This window comes from Camelina sativa, chromosome 8, assembly GCF_030686135.1.
Source record: "Camelina sativa cultivar CO46 ecotype springtype chromosome 8, ASM3068613v1".
NCBI classification, from domain to species: Eukaryota; Viridiplantae; Streptophyta; class Magnoliopsida; order Brassicales; family Brassicaceae; genus Camelina; species Camelina sativa.
In genome coordinates, this window is record NC_141887.1 from 22,779,573 (window position 1) to 22,789,688 (window position 10,116).

Below are 10,116 nucleotides of genomic sequence, written 5' to 3' on the forward strand. Positions count from 1 at the left end.
AAAATTATTACAATAATAAAATATGATATAAATGGAATTTATATACGATTCAGCTTTTGAAATATCTGTGTTAATTTTTTTTCCGAATCTGTCTCAACATGAAGCCTAAGTTGGCATGGAATATAAGTCGCATGTTTTGTTTCTTCAATGCCAAGACTCTTTTCTTTTCTTGCCAAATGAATCATACTTTTGCAGTATATATAGTAAAACCTCTATAACTTAATATTGTTGGAATCAGACATTTTATTAATTTTTTTTGTCAAAAAGACATTTTATTAACGTATAGTTATATCAATTTATCTATAAATTAATATTTATTATTTAATAGTGTAAACTAATAATTATTAATTTACAGATGTATTTTTTAATTTTTTTAATTCTTAAAAATTATAAATTGAGACAATTTTATTTAAAAAAAGATTTTGGAATTAAAAAATAAATTACTGACATTAAAAAATACTGACAATAAATTACAAATACTATAGGTAAAAATTCACTTATACATATGAAATATAAATATTAATTTATTAATTATAATACCAATTTTTGTATTTTAATAAAAAACTATCAAAATAAAAATAGTACATATTTAGAAATTGAAAACTTAAAGAGACTTTTTTAGCTATTTTTTATGACATGTTATAGAGTATTTTATAATATTATAGTTTAAAAATATAATATACCAACTGTTCTATAGAGATAATGTCTAGGAGAAAATTTATTTTTTAGAATTATACATTATTATATCAATATATATATATATATAAATTTATAGAGATATTAATTTAACATCTATACCATTAATGGTGAATCATCATTTGGATCGTCTCCACTCTCCACTATCTTTTTTGTTCGTGCCATCTCTAATACTTAGAGTCACCATAATTTCCTCTTAAACATAAGAGATGCGGAAAATTTTAATTATATATAAATTTAAATGGAAATATGCTAGAATCATATCAATATAGTCACATTTTCTTCTCCAATTCTTAATTTTCATCTAAATTTCATGGGATCCATTTTATAGATGGAGTTTAACGGCCCATAATACTTGGTTGCAATATCAATCAATACAATAAAAACAGGATGTGCTTCTCTCCATTGTTGACAACTCAGCATTTTGGAATTCTGACACTTCAGTTAAAACAGGTAGCCAATCAAATTATAAGAATTAATACAGGTCAACTTTGATATCCAATAATATTCGTCTCTCCATCCATATCACTTTTTTTAGTCAATTTGCTGCAATAAAAATAAAAGATCCAAGCTTAATAGCAAAATACCATTACATAGGAATCTAACTGTCTTTGCACAAAAAAAAAAAAAAAAAAATCTAACTACACTCATAATTAAAAGCCAAGTAGATAGCTCAAATCGTAGAAAGATAAATAGGTGAAGAAATGGTTGTCGTTCAATTACTCAGCAATCCCGGATTCTGAGATCGAAAAGCAGCGATCCTATTTTTTATTGTTGACATGATGATTATGGAGATTGAATCGAAAAATTCTGAGAACTACGGTGAAGTTTATTGTTCCTTTCCCTCCAAATACTTTCCATTTTCTACTCCAAAATATTTTACCTTAACAACAACAGTAGGAAAGATTGGAATATTGGATGTTCACTGGAGATAACAAAGTAATCAGCCAAAACGACGATGTTGCTTTGTATTTATATGACACCCCAGTTTCAGAGACTTGCACAGATGTTTAAAAGAATTGATTTGGCCACCTATGTCATCAGAGTGCACTTATCTTTTCGGTCAAGGGTCATGAGAGAACTCTAGAGTTAAGCGTGCTTAAGCTGGAGTAGTCTCAGGATGGGTGACCTTCCGGGAAGTGACTATGACAACCCATCCCGCGGACCCCACTAACCCCCGCTAGCTGCCCCAACGGACCGTCCGTGGGCCCCACTAGCCCCCCGCTAGCTGCCCCAACGGACCGTCCGTGAGCCCCACTAGCCTCCCGCTAGCCGGCCCAACAGACTCCAAGCTGGCCCTGCAGGGGATCGATCCTAACCCCTCACTGGACAAATGGAACTATTCATCCAAATCCACAATAGGTTATTGGTGCGCCAGGCGTTCCTCGAACCCTGGTCCCCACCCTTTAACAATCTTCCCACAGGACAAGCTGTCACCAATTGACCTGCAGATCAATTGGTGACAGCTTGTCCTGTGGGAAGGTTGTTAAAGGGTGGGGACCAGGGTTCGAGGAATGCCTGGCGCACCAATAACCTACTGGTAGATTGGGATATCCACAGTGATAGGTTAGGATCGATGTCCTGCAGGGCCAGCTTGGGGTCCGTTGGGTAGGCTAGCGGGGGGTTAGCAGGGTCCACGGACGGTCCGTTGGGGCAGCTAGCGGGGCAGCTAGTGGGGTCCGCGGGACAGGTTGTCACAGTGACTGTCGGAACTGTGCGAGTGAGGACAAAACACAAGCAAAAATCATGTGGTGATTTGTAGGGATGGTAACAAATCTTTAAAATCTCTCAGACATAGCAACCCGACTGGCAGATATGGATGGGCTCACAGGCCTAGTGAGAGAACGTGAGGCCCATTAAAGAAGGTGGACCCATGGACTGGGAGTGTACATGGAGCCCACTGAGATATGGTGGTCGGGGAATTACAATTTCTTTGGAGATGCATTTTGAATCTGGTAAGACGTACGGTAAACCACACGGCTTCACAGATCGGAATTTTCTCCGGAAATAAAAAGATAATGAGAGGCAAGAGTATGAAGCCGTTGGAAAGCTACAACGAGGAGATATAGTTAACGTATGTGGTGAGAGTCAACACAAGTTTTGGCGTGAGGTAGTTGAAGAGAGACGAAGAGGATGAAATTAGATGTCTCTGGTTCAGGCCTGAGTGTTTGACACATGTGTGAGTTGTTACTTCGTGTTTTGGAGACTCTTTAAGTTTCCTATTGGGCCTTTAAGTTTGGCTTTCACTTGTTGTTTAGATTATGATAACATTTAGTGGATAATACAATAACACTAAATTATGTATACAAAACAATAATTGTACAACTTGTATACAATAACTATGTCATCTAATGGATAAAAATAATTTTAGAAAATGAAAAAACTTTCTTACAACATTACATATTATACGTCTGTCTTTGAGAGAGACTGGGTTTGAACTCGGGTTTGGTGAAAAGACAATAGAGGTGAGTACCAATGGCCCACTTGATGCTTCTCATATATATGTCTTGTTTCAATTTATTCATGAAATATTCACTAAATATTTACTCATAACAGTTTGGTGTAAACTCTCTAATACTAATCGTCTTGCTTCTCTCAAAAGAAGAATATGTAATGGACTATGATTCTAGACTAAATAACATTAGTTTGTTAAGTGTTAGAGATTGAAAGACCAATATATTGTTTACTTGATTAGTTTTAAACACATCTTACAAAAAAATATTCCACATACCCTAGGTATTTACTCATTTTCTTAAGATGAATGTTTGTTTATTTTTGTTGCATTTTCTGATTTGTATATAGGGTATATTCCAAGTATGGTTACCTTTTAACAGTGATTTGTGCTCATTACCTATATAAGGAGGGGCTGTTAAAATTTTTGCCTATACATGTTGCTATATTTGGAAATTTAGGATTGATAATAATAGTTCATAGGTTTCATGAGCTGTGATGGGAAAGCTAACATTAATAATGGTGCTCCAATGCATCATAATACAAGAAAAAAACAAAATTGATTTTAGTCTATAATTTCATTATAAAAAAATAACCAGAAACAAATAATAACAAAACCTAAAAACAAACTTTTACCATTGAAAATTTTCAATATTAATAATAATTTTTAGTTACGAACACCATACACAAATTATCCTCAAAATAATTAAAATAAAACAATACAAAAAACAATTCTACAGCGTAGCGCAGGCACTATCCTAGTATATCTAAAATTTGAAAATTTGTTCAACATATTTCAATAAAATCTTGCATTAGTTATAGAAGTTATACTCCCTGTTATTTGCACCAAATTCAAGTAATAGATATATTCATTAAGCGTTTTTGGTCTCAGCATTTAATTTAATTCAAACATTAATTTATATAAATTTTCAAATTGGTTTGTCCTTGTATCCAACCAAATCAACTTAGTCCAAATTGATTAATCTTAAACCGGATTAATCAATCACTGACCAAGTCAAAATCAAAATCCACCTTCCTTAAACAACAGATGGGTAGCATATTGGTTAAATCAACCTTCCTTAAGCATCTTGGTTAAATTGATTTATAGTTGAATAATCAAATTACAAAATTAAACACCGATTTCAAAGTTAGGCTGACAGAATATTTAGAACATTAAAACGTGAAGGACTCTGAAAACATCTATACTAATAAAAAGTAGGAGCTATAAGCTCATAAGACCGTCCACATAGGATTTTAAACAACCAATTGAAATTTGACATATCACTTATTAACATTTTATACAATTTCTAGAATTTTATATATTAAGAATTATTTTAAACAACCTATCATGATTTGACATGTCATTTATTAACATTTTTTAAATTTACAGAATTTTTTAGAAAAAAGAAAATTTTAAATTTATGGAAATCAAAGAACTAAGCATAATATCCCACATCGGCTAGAAATTTTTTAGGCAATAGTTCAAAACCAGTATAAATAAGATTAATATGCTTCCAACAACGAATGAGCAGGAAAGCTTGATTTATCAGGCGTCCAAGTTTAAAAGTTTTATTTGGTTTCATCTGGTTTTTTATTTGATCAAATTAAAACTTTAAACAGTTTCAAAAAAATATTATAATATTGAAAAATTTTAAAAGTTTAAATATTATAAATATTGAAACTTTTAAAAGTTCTTAGCTTTTAAAAAGTTTTTAAATATTATAAGTTTTAAATTTTAAAAGTTTAAAATATTATAAATATTAAAAATTTATAAAAGGTTCAAATTTTATTTTTCGAAACCTTTTAAAAGTTTAAAATATTATAAATATTGATGCAAAACATAAATTATCTTATTTATCTACATTTGTGCTTTTTATTTCTTATGAGCTGTAAAACATATTTTTGTGTACGATTTTATAGATGAGTTGATATTCTTTCATTAATTTTTTAGTTTTGGGTCTAAGGAAGAAGGATTGACATCGCAAGACCTTAATTTGATGTTTGAGTCAAATTTTGAGGTTTAAAAAAGAAAGATGGACGACAAACACACATGTTTTATTAGCTATACATAGGCATGACTAGGATTACGGTTGTCACGGTTAAGGTTTATTAACCATCAGTTATGGTTAGAAATTTTTGTAACTTTAACCAGAACCTTTTAACAAACGGTTAAACGGTTACGTTTAAATACGATTACGTTTCAAGCGGTTACTGTTATATACGGTTACGGTTATTTGATAATATGATACGGTTGATATTATTTGATGATATAATATAATTGATATTATTTATTTATAATTAATATGTTCTTATAGTGTACTCATATTTCTATATATCATATGATTCATATTAAATAAATAATTATTAGTATATTTTATTATGTTGTTAAAATATTATAAACCAAGTAAGGATTTTGGTTTGAGAAGTTTCTAAACGCGTGGATCTAAAACCAAATAAGTATATGAATAAAATTGTCAATAATTGGGTGCATGTTGTTGACTATGCTGGTAATCATGAATTTCACAAATTTTATGAGAAAAGAAATGATTTTGTTCTTAGAGTTTGATGAGTTAACAAGTTATGTGGTAGTCTAAAAAAAGGTTTTTTAGTGGAAGAATGTGAAGAAGTTGACGAAGAAGAAGAAGAAAAAGAGTATATCGAATAACCAAACGGTAAAAGTTACGATGACAATTAACATAAAATTTGACAATGAAAATGACAAGAAAGAATATGAAAAATAAGAAAATATTGAATAAAAAACACGAAAACATAGGTGGTAGCGATCAATTAAATATGAAAATGAGTTAAATTCATGATTATAAAATTATTTCGTTTTTCTGGTGGTCAAAGAAAATGGTTTAGGATATGTGAGGTCATCAGTTTGATTTGCCTCGCCTGGACGTCAAGTTAAATTTATGATTTTTTTATCAGATTTGATTTTATAACAACTGATTTTTATATTTTAAAAAATTGTGTATCTGAAATTTATTTTTTTATGAGATAATATTTTATTACCGTAATCTATCATATATAATTTTTATCAAAATATATCAAATAAACCCACCCATAGCGTGGGTTCAAAACCTAGTCTTTCTAAAGATACATAACACATAACAAACAATAAAACTAGAAACAGATTAAATGTTTTGCAGCTTTTGCTTGTAATTAGCCTTTTTTTTTGCTTATGTTTTGCTTAGCTTTTTTTTGGCTTATGTTTTGCTTATATTTTATTTATTTTTTGCTTTGAAACATAATGATACTGAAGTTTTGCAAAGTTTTTTTTGTAAAGAATAACTCTCTTTATTATGTTTAAAATATAATTCAAAAATAAACACTAAAGCTATTACCTTTGATCACAACTCAATCAAGATATTTATTGTTATCTTCAGGTGATTGATATCTCACATAATCGTCTCACACGCACCATTCCTCTCGAGCTCACAATATTGAATCTGATGAGTCTGGATCTTTCCTATAACCGACTCAATGGGACAGTGCCACACTTTAGGAGGGACATGATTCCCTTACCAGACCTCGAGACAAACGGTGTTCTTGTTCCTTTGCCAACAAGGAACAAGAACAAATCAGGTATTGTTGGACTCCTGCTTGGCATTTTCGTCGGTTTATTGATTGTTGGAGGAGTAGCTTTTGGAATCTTTCTGCTCAGGAAAAGGAAGCATAACATTCTTCAACTTCCGAATGAAACAGTGACAAGTAGGCTGAAATATGGTGATGATTACATTGAAGTAGAGAATTCTATTATTCCCCTTTCGCTTCTCAGGGAGGCTACAAAAAATTTTAGCGAGCAGAACATGATTGGGAAAGGTGCTTTCGGATCGGTCTACAAAGGGAAACTGCAGAATGGAGATGTTGAGATTGCAATGAAAAGAATAGGCCAAGTGATAAGAGGAAAAGGGCATGAAGAGTTTAGAGCCAAGGTGTGCACGTTAGCCAAGGTAAACCATAGAAATCTCGTAGTTCTGCATGGGTATTGCGTCGAAGGAAACGAGAGATTGTTGGTATACAAGTACATGTCTCAAGGTAGTTTAAGCAGACATCTATTCCAGTGGAAGGAAGAAGTGTTGAAACCCCTTGAGTGGATTACACGGCTTACTATTGCATTGGATGTGGCCAAAGGGGTAGTATATCTGCATACTTTGGCTCTTCAATGTCAGAGTTACATACACATAGATCTGAAACCGACAAACATTCTTCTGGGAGATGATATGCGTGCAAAGGTTTCTGAATTTGGCTTGGTCAGGGCTACAGAAGAGGCCAGAGCATCTATCAGGACAAAGTGTGTGGGAACAGCTGGTTACAGTGCACATGAATATCAAAGTAAGGTTCTCCTTTAATTTCATCTGTAAATATCTATATCTGATGACCAATATATTTGATTTCTGACAGCTCAATTCTATATATAATAGCAATCTGAATAAATGCCACCAAATGTTGTGTTTTTTTCAATCGTACATTTTGGAAAATTTTACAAAAAAATCTGTAAAATTTTTAAATTGTGTGTTTACAAAAAGTTGCGATTATTCATTGTAACAGTGTTTTTTTTTAAATTTCAACTGTTGATTGTAGAGTTGTGTCTATTCGAATATTCATATCTTTTGAAATCTATATATATTTTTCTGTTTGAACTCTTTTTCATTTTTTTGCCACACAAAATAATATAAAATTTCAATCTCAACGGTTTTTACAGCTCTCTAAATTATTCTCTAGCTTTCAGTCTTTTAAAACTAAAAAAATCCTCCAATTCTTGATTTAACAAAATATTTTTGGAATGATAAATCTAGTTTACAGCTTTTAGTTAATTATATATATATACATATATATTTAATAAAAGTACCTATATATAATAGCAATCCGAATAAATGCCACCAAAAGTTGTGTTTTTTCGATCGTACCTTTTGGATAATTTTACAAAAAAATCTGTAGAAAATTTAAATTGTGTGTTTTACAAAAAGTTGCGATTGTTCATTGTAACGATTTTTTTTGTAAAGTTGCAACTATTCATTGTAGAATTGTGTCTATTCGAATATTCGTATCTTTTGAAATATATATATATATATATATATATGTCTATTTGAACTGTTTTCATTTTTTGCCATGACACAAAATAATATAAAATTTAAATATCAACTATTTTTACAGCTCTTTAAATTATTCTCTAGCATTCATTCTTTTAAAAGTATAGAAATTTCTCCAATTCTTGATTTAACAAAAGATTTTTGGAATGATGAATCTAATTAACAACTTTTAGTTAATTTTATATACAAAAATTTAATGAAAATACCTAGAGTTTTTTTCCAAGAGTTAGATGGATTATATAGTGAGCTTTCGGATTTAACTTTTCAATATGGTAATAAAGATGTCTTCTATTTAAAAGCAAGTTATATGAGTTTGTAGGTATAATCAAGTGCAGACACAAACATTGCGATTTTTTGCAGTACCTTTTCGTAAAAAAATTGTATTTACTTGTTTTCTTTTTAATTCAAACAGTTTTATATGCTTATTGTAGAGTTGTGTCTTTTCACTATATTTTATTTATATGTTTTTCATCACAAATTTTTGTTCTAATAGGTGTGTATAATTAAATAGTCATGCTTTTTGAACTCTCTTTATATTTGTCTCTTCATCACTAACTAAAAAGTTCGTTGAAACAAATTTCTCATTTTATGTTGAATCTAAATAATTTAATATTCAACGTTATTCTATAATCTAACTAATATTTTCGAAATGATTATAGCAATAGAGAATTTTAATACAACTTAATATAGAATTTACAGTTGCGTCAATTTATCGTAACTTTTCATTAAAAAAAAATTTAATATTTAAAAATAATAATAACAATCTGAATAAATGAGAACAACAGTTGTGACTTTTCGTAGTACTTTTTTGTAAAAAATTGGTTTTATTTTTTAAAAAACTATAACAGTTGTATTTGTTCATTGTAGAGTTGTATCTTTTCACTATAATTTATTCATATTTTTTCATCACAACTTTTCGCTCTAATAGGTGTGTCTATTTAAATAGTCATATCTTTTGAACTCACTATATATTTGTTTCTTCATCAATAACTAACAAATTATTGTTCATTGAAACAAATTTTTCGTTTTATGTTGAATCTAAATAATTTGAATATTAATATCTAATATTCAATGTTATTCTATAATCTAACTAAATTATAGAAATGATTATAGTAATATAGAAATTTAATAAAACTTAATATAGATTTTATAGTTGCGTCTATTTATCGTAACTTTTTGTTAAAAAATATTTTTATTTAAAATTAATTTTATTTTGTTTTTAAGAATTGTGTGTTTTAATTTTAATTTTTCATTGATACAGTTTCACTCATTATTAAATATATTTTTAATTATAGTTATTTAATAAAAAATTATATTTACTCATTCCAACCATTAGTTCAATATTCTCAGTTAGAATCACTTTGTCATAATGATTTTTTTAATTGTAGCTCTTTATCAAAAAATTTCATAAAAATATCTTATATTTATAATACTTTAAACAATATATTTTGCAAAGTTGCGTCTATTCTACATAGTATTTTTTGTTATAAATTTTCATTTTTATGGTTGTGTTTATAGTAACAGTTTATGTATTCAAATTATTCTATTACATTCAGATAAGTTTATAATGTATCATTTAAAATTTTTAATTTAATTATTTTTTTCAAAAATACTCCTCCGCGACATCGTCGGGTTCTGAGTCCTAGTATTTGTAATTACGTGTTAATGAGTGACACGTCTAGTAAAAAAATCTTGTAACAGAAAATTTTAAAAATGTTAATCACTAACATGTCGAATTTCGATTGGTGATTTAAAATCACACGTAGATGCCTTAATGAGCTTATAACTTCTTCTTTAATTTAGTATAGATTTCTAACTTATTCGTGAGTTTAAAAAATACTCATTTTCTATGTCACTTTTCAAAAATACTTTT

At 29.5% G+C, this 10,116-nt stretch overlaps 1 pseudogene; it reads left to right on the forward strand.

Annotated features, from left to right (window-relative positions):
• Positions 1-6,400: 6,400 nt before the first annotated feature.
• LOC147940342 (receptor-like kinase TMK2 pseudogene) lies at positions 6,401-7,502 on the forward strand (annotated as a pseudogene).
• The last annotated feature ends 2,614 nt before the right edge of the window (positions 7,503-10,116 follow it).